Genomic DNA, 15,570 nt, shown 5'->3' with positions numbered 1-15,570 from the left:
TGAAAAGGGTAAATTAATTGGAATAGTTGGCTTGCCTAGCTTTCACTAGAACGCGCCATCACGACTCCCGAGGTAGGAAATTCGGATTGTGACAAGTTGGTATCAGAGCCCTAGGTTTCTTAGGTCTCACAATTTACGGACAAGCTGGGTAGAGTCTGAGGGATCGGTACGGAAACGGCTGTGCTTATCCCCTAGAGGCTACGGAGTTAGGAATAGTTTCACTTCTATCCTTCTTTGTCGTGCGATTTGGTTTCTCAATGCTAATTGAACTTCTACTCTATTCTTTTACAGATGGCGAGAACACGTGTTTCTTCATCCACTGACCAGCAGCCCGAGCCCCCAGCAGCAGCTCCCACGAGGGGCAGTGGACGAGGACGAGGGCGAGGTCGTGCTAGGGGCCAAGGCAGGGGAAGAGCTCAGCCTAGAGCAGCAGCACCAATGGCGGAACCTCAAGTAGAGTTTGATGATGAGGCTCTGGCCCAGATAGTTCCGGTGGGCCCATCTCAGGTCCCAGAGGGGTTCATTGCTATCCCAATACTCCAGGATGCTCTGGTCCGTCTAGTGGGCCTTATGGAAAGTGTCACCCAAGCAGGCTTACTTTCTATAGCACCAGTCGTCTCTCAGGCTGGGGGAGGAGCACAGACTCCTACTACCCGCACTTCGGAGTAGATGACTCCCTAGTTTCAGACTCTAGCAGCTCAACCACTTGGAGCGGTACAGCCGGGTTTAGTAGCTCAGACCGGTGGTGGAGCAGCTATATCTGCCAATGCTTTGTAGAGATTGGACAGGTTCACCAAGTTGTTCACGACTACTTATGGTGGTATATCTTCAGAGGATCCCCAGGATTACTTAGACAACTATCATGAGGTTCTTCGGAATATGGGGATAGTGGAGACCAATGGGGCCGACTTTGCTTCTTTCCATCTGTTAGGTTCTACTAAGAAATGGTGGAGAGTTTATTGTTTGGCCAGACCAGCTGGATCACCAGCTCTCACTTGGGACCAGTTCTTGCAACTATTTCTCGAGAAGTTTCATCCCGTCACTCAGAGAGAGGAGTACCGCAGGCAGTTCGTACGTCTTTAGTAGGGTTCTATGACTGTCACCCAGTACGAGACAAAGTTTATTGATTTGGCTCGTCATGCACTTCTGATACTCCCCACCGAGAGAGAAAGGGTGAAGAGGTTTATTGAGGGACTCGCTCAGCCTATTAGACTGCAGATGGCTAAGGAGACATGTAGCGAGATTTCTTCCAGGATGCAGCCAATGTGGCCAAGCGGGTTGAGATGATTTCAACTCAGGGGAGCGGTCCGGCCTCGTCACTCTAGCAGATTCAGTGGTGCCTCGTCTGGAGGTAGGGATTCTTTTAGTAGAATCCATCCTCCTAGGCCCTTTCTGTCAGCACTTCAGACTTCTCACGGTGCACCAGGTGGCCGTGGTTCTCATATGTAGTATTCTGATCAGTTGCCCTACAGTGCACCACCAGCTCCTATCAGTGCACCTCCACTCCAGAGTTTTCATGGTGGTTATCCAGGTCGTCAGGGTCAGCAGTCTCAACAGCTGAAGTCTTGCTATACTTGCGGCGATACGAGGCACATTGCTAGGTTTTGCCCTCGAGCCTCGAGCAGTTCTCAGCACCAGGGTTCTCGTGCTATAGTTCCAGCACCAGGTGTTCCACCGCCCACTTAGCCAGCTAGAGGTATGGGTAGAGGTATTAGAGGTGGAGGTCAGGCCGCTAGAGGTAGAGGCTAGGCAGCTAGAGGTGGAGGCCAACCAGTAGGAGACCGTCCTAGGGATGTAGTTCCAAGTGGTGGGGCCCAACCCCGATGTTATGTTATGCCAGGAAGACCTGAGGCTGAGGCCTCCGATGTAGTTATCACAGGTACAGTTTCAGTGTGCAGTAGAGATGCCTCAGTTCTATTTGATTCAGGGTCCACATATTCTTATGTATCATCTTATTTTGCCCCTTATCTAGTTGTGCCTCGCGATTCTTTGAGTGCTCCTGTATATGTGTCTACACCGGTAGGTGATATTGTGGTAGATCATATTTATCGTGCTTTCGTGGTCGTTATTGGGGGTCTTGAGACCCGTGTAGATCTCCTACTTCTCGATATGGTAGATTTCGATATCATTTTGGGATGGATTGGTTATCCCCTTATCATGCTATATTGGACAGTCATGCCAAGACCGTGACCTTAGCATTGTCGGGGTTGCCTCGTTTGGAGTGGAGAAGGATTCCTGATCATTCTACCAGTAGGGTTATCTCATAAATGAAGGCTTAGCGTATGGTTGATAATGGATGTTTGGCCTATTTGGTGTATGTTAGTGATTCTAGGGCCGAGGTTCCTTCTATGGATTCTGTCCACGTTGTTCATGAGTTTCTATAGGTATTTCCTTTAGACCTATCGGCGATGCCACCTGACAGGGAAATTAACTTTTTCATTGATTTGGCTCTGGGCACTCAGCCTATTTCTATTCCGCCATATCATATGGCCCCGCTAGAGTTGCAAGAATTAAAGGAACAGTTGCAGGACTTGCTGGATAAAGGCTTTATTAGACCGAGTGTCTCACCTTGGGGTGCACCAGTGTTGTTTGTTAAGAAGAAGGACGGGTCAATGAGGATGTGTATAGATTATCGGTAGTTGAACAAAGTCATCATCAAGAACAAGTATCCATTACCGAGGATTGATGATTTGTTTGATCAGCTTCAGGGTGCCAAGGTAATTTTGAAGATTGATTTGAGATCAGGCTACCATCAGTTGAGGATTAGGGCATCCGATGTCCCTAAGACAGCTTTTCACACTTGCTACGGGCATTATGAGTTCTTAGTGATGTCATTCGTGTTGACAAATGCCCCAACAACTTTCATGGATTTGATGAACCGAGTGTTCAAGCCTTATTTGAATTCCTTCGGGATTGTCTTCATTGATGATATTTTGATCTATTCCCGCAGCCAGGAGGAGCACGGGTAGAATTTTCGAGTCGTTCTTCAGACTCTGAGGGACAGTCAATTATATGCTAAGTTTTCGAAATGTGAGTTTTGGTTGAGTTCAACTGCATTCTTGGGTGATGACGTGCACATTTCTAAAGCACGAAGGGTGATAACGTGCACATTTCTAATATTTATATGGTGAGGAAGAGGGATAAAGCATGAAGGGTGATGTTGTACACATTTTCATTATTTGATTGCATTGGTGAGGATTGAGAGTAAAAGCATAAAGTGTGATGCCGTGCACTTATTGCCTGTTTGTTATGCTTTCTTGTTGTTATCGGTTCAAGTGCCTTATTTGTCTTATTACACTATTACTGTGATTCTTTATGTTGGTGTTACCCCCATAGCATGTTACCCCTCCCCTTGTTACTTTTGAATTGCTTCGATTACTGTTATTCTGCTAGATACTGTTTAACTGCAAGTTATGTTGTATGTTGTGTCCTAGCATCATCACTACTTTGTCGAGGTTAGGCTCGACACTTACTCAGTACATGGGGTCGGTTGTACTGATACTACACTCTTCACTCTTTTGTGCAGATCCCGGTACTGGAGCATACGGACATTCGCTAGGGGTTGCTGCCTTTCAGTCCATCGGAGACCCGGGGTAGTCCTGCAGGCGTCCACAAGCCTTGGCGTTCCCTTCCTACCTAGTTTCTTTCTGTACTTTTCTATTTCAGAGACAGATATGTACTTTCTTGTTCAGACCCTATTTGTAGTTTTTCGTAGATAGTCCGTGAGATTGTGACACCAGTTCTAGGTAGTTTATGTCTATGGATTCGTATTAGTATTAGCTTAATTGTTAAATTTTGTTCTTCCGCATTATTATTTCCGCTGTTTATAATATGTTAACTTGCAATTGTTAAGAGATTAAAAATAAAAAGGGTAAATTAATCGAAATAGTTGGCTTGCCTAGCTTTCACTAGTAGGCGCCATCACGACTCCCGAGGGTAAAAAATTCGGATCGTGACAACTTCACACCATAATAAAAATGGCCCATGGTTTTAAGTTTTACCCGACCTAGCCCACAATGTACATATTTTGAAAGCACTAGCAAATTCAAAATCTATGTTCTTGCAACTATTGGTTCTAAAAACTATGGAGTTAAATCTATATTCTCACAACCATTGCTTTCACTCTCTGTTCTTCTAACATCTTCTATATATGCTTCAAGGGGCCGTGTATTTTCTGCTTCTCCTCTTGTGTCACCTGCTTGCAATGTAAGAAAATTAAAGCATAGAAGTCCACCAGTGAACAGTAACTTGTGAAATTATAGTTATTTTTTGTTAATAATTTATTTTCATTTAAAAATGTATTCTCATTAAAAGAATCCCTATTAAATTTATCGACATCAATTCTATTGAGTTATCTCTTACATTGCATATATATTGTCTGTCAACATTATTATTTTTAGTTCATTCTTAAAATCTTACATGATCAAGCAATTAAAAAAATGAACATTATTTATTAGTCTATCTAGAAGACATAAAAAAGAGCGTTTTAAATTTAAAATAAAGCACAATTTTTATTAATAATGACATCATAAGGAAGAATAAAGAAAAAATATACAATAAATCGCAAATTACTACATTATACGTATGCAATAAGAAAAATGAAAGCATGAAAGCATGCAATAAGAAGGTGAAAAGGGGAAGCAGGAGTACACGCAATTGCATTAGCGACATGAAGACTCTGTAGATAAAACAATAAAAGGGTAAAAAAGATTCACAATAAGAGAAAGTACGCAGTAGACAAGATAAAAAAGGTAGAAGGAGTACGGGGCTAGAATTAGGAGCAAGAAGTACGTTATGAGAGACAAATTTGAGGAAGAAAAGAGTTTTTTCTAAAAAAATATTTAAAAGGAAAAAAAATAAGATTTGAAATATCATATGGTAATTATACTATATAATTACCATTAATACTTATCGCCTTTGATAATTACAAATTGTAGTTACTACTTCATTTTAATTATGCATAAAATTTCATGTGGACTGAGTAATTAAATGTACAGACAAATATGTTAAATTGCGTAATTACATTAAATTACACAAAAACTTTCCAAACAAGCTCTAAGAGTTTAAATATTTGAGCTTCAAATTATTGGGCCCGTGCTTAGCACTGGCTAACTGCGACTAGTTTTATAATAAGAACAATAATGTGCTATCTCTTTTGAAATGTGGATCTAGGTGAACTTTTTGATAATTAATTTCTTCCCTTAAAAAATCTAATATGATTAATTTGTGCTTACCATATAATAAGTTGAATTTTAATTCATCAAAACAACTTACCATATGACAAATAATTAGAAATAAGAAAGATTTTATCCATGCATATGTATAAAAGAAGGTGTCTTGGAACCACTCTTGCATCATGAAAAGAAGAAACAACTACTTAAATCTCATATAGTAATTCAAGTATGGCATCTTTGTCACGACCGTAAACCCGAACCCGGTCGTGATGGCGTCTCTTGTGAAGACAATACCAGCCGACACTTCCCATTTTCCAATTTATTAACGATTAAGCATTTAAGAAATAGTCGAAACATGATAAAATAGTTCAAAGTAGCAGATAATATCATAAATACACGGAAGAACAACCCCCACACAGCCTGATACCAGGTTGTTACTAGTCATGAGCATCTATAAATCCGATAAGTCTATAAACTATTACAACTGTCTGATCAGAAATAGAAATGATAAAGAGGGAGAAACACGGGTCTGTGGACATCAAACAGCTACCTAATGAACTCTGAATGTCCGCCGGGAGCTCTTAACTCGCACTGGCAGGATCAACAACGCCTGAATCTGCACACATGGGAGCAGGGAGTAAAGTGAGTACCCCAACTCAGTGAGTAACAAACGTATATAAAGACTAAAAGCAAGAAATCACGTAAGGCACAAAACATTCCATAATGAAGCAGTAAAACCATTTGAAATCCTTAAATCATTGAAAGATAGGTAAAATTCTTTAACTCAAATGTAGTTTCATGAAAAGCCTTTTTCAATGATTAAGCAGGTAATTGACAGTCAATTATGAAAAGTAAACACATAAAGGCTCGCCCCTCGGGCACAATATCAACAATTCTGCCTCTCGGGCAACATCTCAGAACAGTACCAGCCCATCGGGCAATCACATAGAACAATACCAGCCCCTCGGGCTCAATCTCACATCACAATGGGTACCCGCGCTCACTGGGGGGTGTACAGACTCCTGGAGGGGCCCCTTACGGCCCAAGCACAATATCAAGCCACCTCGTGGCGTTATCACTATGCCCTCGGCCTCATATCAATCAAGCCACCTCGTGGCATACATATCTCAGGCCCTCGGCCTCATAATCAGTATCAAGTATTTCCTCACAACATAGGCCCTCGGCCTTACTCAGTCAAAAATCCTCACAAGCCACTCGGGCCGTAGTAAAACATGTTTCTCAACCCAAAATATCATTTAAAAGATCATATAAGTGTTAAAACAAAGTAAACCTGGCTGTGTACGAAAAATAGTGAAATATAACACGACTGAGTTCAAGTATAAAGTCAAAACAGTGAGGAATACTAGTAAAAATCCCCGAAGGGTTCAAATAGTTGGCGCGTTGCCCAAATATGACATTCAGCCCAAATAATGATGATACCAAATAGATTTCAGTCAAATACGCGGTAAAATCATCAATCGGGGCGGACCAAGTCACAATTCCCAATAGTGCACTACCCCACGCTCGTCATAAAGTGTGTGCCTCACCTCAATATAGCAATACGATGTGTAATTCGGGGTTTCAAACCCTCAGAACATCATTTAGAATCATTACTCACCTCGAACCGGTCAAATCTCTAGCTCGCGACGCCTTTGCCCCTCGAATCGGCCTCCACTTGCGTCGAATCTATCCAAAATCAGAATGAGGACATCAAAATATGCTAAGAGAATGAAGCCCAAGTGAAAATAATCAAAATACGACATAAATCCCGAAATTTCCAAAACCCGACCTCCGGGCCTGCATCTCAGAATTCAATAATTTTTACATCAATAGGCTCCTTATCTCCCCACGAGTTCATACATATCAAAAGTTCTCAAATCCGACACCAAATGGTCCTTCGAATCCCCAATTAAAGGTCTAAGTTTCCAAGCCCGAGTTTCCCCAATTGTCATCCTTAATTTCCAAAATTTCTAGCTCTAATCCATGAAATAATAGCATAGGAACGAGTTCTAGGTCCAAATTCCTTACCTCAATGAAGTTCTCTTGAAATCCCTATTTCAAATCATCCAAAAAGCTCCAAAGCTGAGATAAAAATGGTGAAATAGCTCAAAATTCGCGAAGGCCACAATTTATACTTTCTGCCCAGAACTTTTCGCATATGTGGCTATATTTTTGCTTCTGTGGTACCGCATCTGCAGTCCTCAGGTAAGTTCCCCTTTTACGCATCTGCGGCCACCCTTCCGCTTATGCGGTGCCGCACCTGCGGTCCCTAATCCGCAGGTGCAAAAATGCCAAAAGTAGCAATTTCAGCAGTTGCAACAAATTCTAAACTTTTCCGTAAACCATTCGAAATCACCCCGATACCCCCGGGACCTCAACCAAAAGCACAAGCATATCCTAATACCTTATTCAAACTTGTACCAATCTTCAAAACACCTCAAACAACATCAAATCAACCAAAACACATAAGATTCAAGCCGAATTGTTTAAAATCTTCCGTATTCCGCTTTTGATCAAAAACCCAACCAAACCATGTCCGAATGACCTGAAATTTTGCACACACATCCCAAATGACACAACGGAGCTACTACAACTCTCGGAATTCCATTCCGACCCCTATATCAAAATCTCGCCTACCAATTGAAAATTACCAAAATATCAATTTTGCCAATTCAAGCCTAAATCTACTATGAACCTCCAAAATTCATTCCGATCACGCTCCTAAGTCACAAATTACCTCTTGAAGCTAACCGAACCATCGGAACTCACATCCAAGCCCTCTAACAAAATAAGTCAACATTCGGTTGACTTTTCCAACTTAAACTCACTCTAAAGAGACTAAGTATCTCAAACCTTAGCAAAATCATTTCAGATTCGATCCGACCAACCCGATACCATATAACATGGATAAACAAAAGCATAAAGAAAATGAAATGGGGAAAATGGAGCGGTACCTCATGAGACGACTGACCAGGTTGTCATATCCTCCCCAACTTAAACAAACGTTCATCCTCGAACGAGTCAAGAACATACCTGAAGCCTCAAACAGGTGAGGATATTTGCTCCGTATCTCCCGCTCGGTCTCCTAGGTAGCCTCCTCCATGGGTCGACCTCTCCACTGTAATTTCACTGAAGCTATATCCTTTGACCTCAACTTTCGAACCCGATGACCCAAAATAGCTACTGGCTCCACATCATAAGTCAAATCATCATTCAACTAAATCGTGCTAAAATCCATAACATGAGATGGATCCTCAATATACTTTTGGAGCATAGATATATGAAATACTGGATGCACAATCGATAATCTAGGTGGCAAAGCAAGCTCATAAGCCACCTCCCCAATCCTCCGAAGCACCTCAAAAGTCCCACTGAACCGCGGACTCAATTTCCCTTTCTTTCCAAATCTCATAACACCCTTCATGGGCGAAACCTTCAATAGAACCTTTTCACCAACCATGTAGGACACATCTCGAACCTTCCTGTCAGCATAACTCTTTTGCCTCGACTGCGCTGTACGAAGCCTCTCCTGAATCAACTTCACCTTTTCTAAGGCATCCTGCACCAAGTCTGTCCCCAATTGCCTAGCCTCACCGGGCTCGAACCAACCAACTGGATATTTATACCGCCTCTCATACAAAGCCTCATATGGAGCCATCTAAATATTCGACTGGTAGCTGTTGTTATAAGCAAACTCCGCAAGCGGTAGAAACTGATCCCATGAACCTCTGAAATCAATGACACAAGCACACAACATGTCCTCCAATATCTGAATAGTGCGCTCGGACTGCCCATCCATCTGAGGGTGAAAAGTTATGCTCAACTCAACCTGAGTACCTAACTCTCGCTGCATAGACCTCCAAAACTGCGACGTAAACTGAGTGCCCCTATCTGAAATGATGGAAACTAGGACACCATGCAAACGAACAATCTCCCGGATATAGATCTCTGCCAACCGTTATGAAGAATAAGTAGTACACACAGGAATGAAGTGCGCAGACTTGGTCAGCCGATCCACAATCACCTAAATAGCATCGAACTTTCTCAAAGTCTGTGGAAGTCTAACTACAAAGTCCATAGTGATCCTCTCCCACTTCCACTCGGTAATATCCATCTGCTGAAGCAAGCCACCCGGTCTCTGATGCTCATATTTCACCTGCTGACAATTGAGACACCGAGCTACAAATCCCATAATGTCTTTCTTCATTCTCCGCCACCAATAGTGCTGCCTCAAATCCTGATACATCTTCACGGCACCTGGATGAATGGAATACCGCGAGCTATGGGCCTCTTCCAGAATCAACTCTCGAAGCCCATCCACATTGGGCACACATATATGGCCCTGCATCCTCAACACCCCATCATCACCAATGATCACATCTCTGGAATCATCATGCTGAACTCTGTCCTTATGGACAAGCAAATGCAGATCATTATACTGGCGCTCTCTGATGCGATCATATAAGGAAGACCGAGAAACCACACAAGCCAATACCCGATTGGGCTCCGAAATGTCTAACCTCATGAACCGATTAGCCAAGGCCTAAACATCAACTGCAAGAGGTCTCTCCTCAACTGGAATGCATGCCAAACTCCCCATACTCACTGCCTTTCGGCTCAAAGCATCGGCCACCGCATTGGCCTTTCCCGGATGATACAATATAGTGATATCATAATCCTTAAGCAACTCCAACCACCTCCGCTGCCTCAAATTGAGATCCTTCTATTTGAACAAGTGTTGGAGGATACAATGATCAGTAAACACCTAACAAGACACACCATACAAGTAATGCCTCCAAATCTTTAATGCGTGAACTATAGCAGCCAACTCTAAATCATGAATGGGGTAGTTCTTCTCATGGGGCTTCAACTGACGAGAAGCATAAGCAATAACTCTACCCTCCTACATCAATACACAACTAATGCCAACTCTCAAAGCATCACAATACACGGTATATGAACCTGAAGCTGATGGCAAAACTAACACTAGAGCTGTGGTCAAAGTTGTCTTGAGCCTATGAAAGCTCTCCTTACACTCGTCCGACCATACAAATGAAGCACCCTTCTGAGTCAACTTGGTCAAAGGCGATGCGATAGATGAGAATCCCTGAACAAACCGGCGATAATAGCCTGCCAAACCAAGAAGCTGCGAATCTCTGTGGCTGAGGACGGTCTGGGCCAACTCTCTACCGCCTCCATCTTCTTCAGATCAACCTGAATACCCTCGTTGGACACCACGTGCCCCAAGAAAGCCACTGAACTGATCCAAAACTCACACTTGGAGAATTTTGCATAAAGCTTCTCCTCTCTCAATCTCTGTAACATAATTCTCAAATACTCCGCGTGCTCCTCTTGACTACGCGAATATACCAGAATATCATCAATGAAAATTATGACAAATGAGTCAAGATAAGGCCGGAACAAGCTATTCATCGAATGCATGAATGTTGCTGGGGCATTGCTCAGCCAAAAGACATCACCAAGAACTCATAATGACCATATCGGGTCCTGAAAGCTATCTTAAGAATATCCGAGTCCCTGATCTTCAACTGGTGATAACCTGAATGGAGATCAATCTTGGAGAACACTCTCGCTCCCTAAAGCTAGTCGAATAAATCATCAATGCGAGGTAAATTATACTTATTCTTAAATGTTACCTTGTTCAATTGCCTATAATCAATGCACATCCTCATAATGACATCTTTCTTCTTCACAAATAGAATCGGCGCACCCCAATGTGACATACTAGGCCGAATGAACCCTTTATCAAGGAGTTCCTGAAGCTGGTCTTTTAATTCCTTCAACTCCGCTGGTGCCATACAATACGGCAGAATAGAAATGGGTTGAGTTCCCGGCACCAGGTCAATACCAAAATCAATGTCCCTGTTCGGTGGCATGCCCGGTAGGTCTGCAGGAAACACATCGGGAAAATCACTTACAACTGGAATAGAATCAATACTAGGAGTCTCGGCACTGACATCCCTTACAAAGGCTAGATACGAAAGGCAACCCTTCCCAACCATACGCTGGGCTTTCAAGAATGAGATCACTCTACTGGGAACATAATCAGTCATACCTCGCCACTCAATCTGTGGCACACCCAATATAGCCAATGTGACTGTCTTAGATGATAGTCTAGAATAGCACGACACGGAGATAACCAATCCATGCCCAAAATGACATCAAAATACACCATACACAATAATAAAAGATCTGCACGGGTCTCCAAACCCCAAATAGTCACCACACACGACCAGTAACACAGTCTACAACAACAGTATAGCCCACCGGGGTAGATACATGAACAGGTAAAGCAAGAAACTCATGGGGCATACCAAAATAACGAGCAAAGTATGATGACACATAAGAAAAGGTGGAACCGGGATCAAATAATACAAAGGCATCTCTGTGGTAGACTGAAACAATACCTGTAATAACAATATCTGAAGCAATAGTATTGGGTCTGCCTGGAAGTGATAGAAACGTTCTTGACCACCACCTGATCGACCTCCCCCTCCGGGGCGACCCCTAGCTGACTGACCTCCACCCCTAGCTGGTTGGGCGGGTGGTGGTGAAGTAACTGGTGCTGAAGCCGATGACTGACCCCTCTGCTGAGATGAACTCGCGAGATGACGAGGGCACTGCCTATATATATGACCCATCTCACCACACTCACAACAACTCTTAGGTGCTGGAGTAGGGGATTGAAGCGAACCCCTCACACAGGAGTGACTAGCAAATGCACTCGACATAGAAGAGCCCTGGACTGATGGAGCATGGGATGAACTCTGAGCTGGAAGGGCACTAAGTGATGACTGACCCTGATGAGAACTGTGAGAACCATGACCCGATGATGCCCTAGGATAACCTGGGCGAGCTGACTGAGCATGCCTGAATGGACGGCCTCTGCCATGCTGAAACTGACCACTCGAAGGAGTACCACTATAACTACCAGATCCTCGAGGCCTCTTGGCCTCCTTCTCCTCTCACTCTTAGCGACGAACAGACTCAATCTCACGGGCAATATCCATAACCTCCTCGAAAGTAGCACCAATCACCCTCTCCCTGGTCATGAGAATACGAAGCTGATAAGTGAGGCCATCAACAAACCTCTTAATCCTCTCTCTATCTGTCGGAACCATCCAAATAGCATGATAAGCTAACTCGGAGAACCTCATCTCGTACTGCATCACAGTCATCTCTCCCTGACGCAACCACTCCAACTCCCTATGCAGCTCCTCTTTGCGAGACTGCGGCACATACTTCTCTAGAAAGAGAACAGAGAACTGCTGCCAGGTAAGGGGTAATGCACCAACAGGCCTACGCCTCTCAAAAGCCTCCCACCAAGTGAAGGCAGCTCCCAAAAACCGATAAGTAGTGAAAGCGACCCCACTGGTCTCCAGAATACCCACTGTACGAAGCATCCTCTAACATTTGTCTAAGAAATCCTAGGCATCCTCGCCCTCTGCACCACTAAAGGTCGTAGGCTAAAGTCTACCAAACCTCTCCAACCTACGCTGCTCATCCTCCGGCATAGCAGGAACTACATAGTCCTAAGCAGCTGCAACCGGATGGGCTGGATGTGCCCCCGCCGTCTGAAGTCCCTGCATGACTTGCTCAGGTGTGCGAACGGCAGGAGTCTAATTGCCTCCCCTGTCCTGAGAAGTAGCTACGCCTGTAATGGCTGAAACCGCCTGAGCTAGGCTAGTGAAAACTGATAAGATCTGAGCCAAGGCCTCCTGAAGACCCGGAATCACAATGGGCACAGCTGGTGCTTGAGCTGGTGCTGCTAGAGCATCCATAACTGGGACCTAATCCTGAACTAGGGTAGCTGGTGGATATGTAGGTGCTGCCCTAGCTGCTCTTCCCCTACCACGACCATAGCCGCATCCTCGGTCTCTGCCACAGCCGCATCCTCAGCCTTTGGTGGCCACAGCTGGTGGTGCTGGTGGTCGTCCATCCTGACTGGTAGCGCGTGTCCTCACCATCTGTGAGAGAGTAGAATGACAGAAGTTTAGTACTCGGATCAACAAATTCGCACGACAAGAATTTCAAGAATATAAAGTTTTTCCTAAAGGTTCTGCAATCTCTCGACGATAAATACAGACATCTCCGTATTGATCCACGAGACTCTACTAAACCTGGTCATGACTTATGAGACATATGCAATCTAGGCTCTGATACCAACTTGTCACGACCCTAAACCCAAACTCGGTCGTGATGGCGCCTCTCGTGAAGACAAGGCCAGCCGACACTTCCCATTTTCCAATTTATTAACGATTAAGCATTTAAGAAATAGTCGAAACATGATAAAATAGTTCAAAGTAGCAGATAATATCATAAATACGTGGAAGAACAACCCCACACAGCCCGATACCGGGGTGTCACTAGTCATGAGCATCTATAAATCCTACTACAAATCTGATAAGTCTATAAACTATTACAATTGTCTGATCAGAAATAGAAATGATAAAGAGGGAGACAAACGGGTCTGTGGACGTCAAACAGCTACCTCGTGAACTCTGAATGTCCGTCGGGAGCTCTCAACTCGCACTGGCAGGATCAGCAATGCCTGAATCTACACACGGGGGTGCAAGGAGTAAAGTGAGTACTCCAACTCAGTGAATAACAAACGTAAATAAAGACTGAAAACAAGAAATCCCGTAAGGCACAAAGCATTCCATAATGAAGCGGTAAAACCATTTAAAAACCATAAATCAGTGAAAGATAGGTAAAATTCTTTAACTCAAATGTAGTTTCCTGAAAAGACTTTTTCAATGATTAAGCGGGTATTGACAGTCAATTATGAAAAGTAAACACACAAAGGCTCGCCCCTCGGGCACAGTATCAACAAGTCCGCCTCTCGGGCAATATCTCAAAACAGTACCAGCCTCTCAGGAAATCACATAGAACAATACCAGCCCCTCGGGCTCAATATCACATCACAATGGGTACCCGCGCTTACTAGGGGTGTACAGACTCCTAGAGGGGCCGCTTACGGCCCAAGCGCAATATCAAGCCACCTCATGGCATCATCACTGGGCCCTCGGCCTCAAATCAATCAAGCCACCTCGTGGCGTACATATCTCAAGCCCTCAGCCTCATAATCAATATCAAATGTTTCCTCACAACATAGGCCCTCAGCCTTACTTAATCAAACATCCTCACAAGCCACTCGGGTAGTAGTAAAACATGTTTCTAAGCCCAAAATATCATTTAAAAGATCATATAAGTGTTAAAACATAGTAAACCTGGCTGAGTATGAAAAATAGTAAAATATAACACGACTGAGTTCAAGTATAAAGTCAAAACAGTGAGGAAATACTAGTAAAAATTCCTGAAGGGTTCAAAAAGTTGGCACAAGGCCCAAATATGGCATTCAGCCTAAATAATGATGATAACAAATAGATTTCAGTCAATTACGCGGTACAATCATCAATCGGGACGGACCAAGTCACAATCCCCAATAGTGCACGACCACACGCTCGTCATCAAGCGTGTGCCTCACCTCAATATGGCACTACGATGTGCAATTCAGGGTTTTAAACCCTCAGAACATCATTTATAATCATTACTCACCTCAAATCGGTCAAATCTCTAGCTCGTGATGCCTTTGCCCCTCGAATCGTCCTTCACTCACGTCAAATCTATCCAAAATCAGAACGAGGACGTCAAAATATGCTATGGTAACGAAGCCCAAGTGAAAATAATCAAAATACGACACAAATCCCGAAATTTCCAAAACCCAACCCCCGGGCCCGTGTCTCGGAATTCAATCATTTTTACATCAATAGGCTCCTTATCTCCCCACGAGTTCATACATATCAAAAGTTCTCAAATTCGACCCCAAATAGTCCTTCCAATCCCTAATTAAAGGTCTACATTTTCAAGCCCTAATTTCCTTAATTTTCATCCTTAATTTCCAAAATTTCTAGCTCTAATCCGTGAAATAATAGCATAGGAACGCGTTTTAGGTCCAAATTCCTTACCTCAATGAAGTTCCCTTGAAATGCCTCTTTCAAATCATCTAAAAAGCTCCAAAGCCGAGATAAAAATGGTGAAATATCTCAAAATTTGCGAGGGCCACAATTTATACTTTCTGCCGAGAAATTTGCGCATCTGCGGCTAAATTAAGGTTGTTTTCCCACTGCCAGAAGGCCCCATTAAGGCAAGAATTTCACCCTTCCTCTTATACCCTTGAGTATCTGCTTGTAATTTTCATGCTCAAACTGGGAAGCTACCTTTGATACAACTGCCTTGACAGGATTGTTGGAGGAAGCTTGGCTAATCTTCTGCTTCTGCGGTACCGCATATGCGGTACAAAGCACCGCATCTGCGGTCCTCACTTAAGCTCCCCTTTTCCACATCTGCGATCAACTTTCCGCATCTACGCCAA

The sequence above is a fragment of the Nicotiana tabacum genome, chromosome 7 (assembly GCF_000715075.1).
Source record: "Nicotiana tabacum cultivar K326 chromosome 7, ASM71507v2, whole genome shotgun sequence".
Taxonomy (NCBI): Eukaryota; Viridiplantae; Streptophyta; class Magnoliopsida; order Solanales; family Solanaceae; genus Nicotiana; species Nicotiana tabacum.
Note: the sequence above shows the minus strand (reverse complement) of the source record.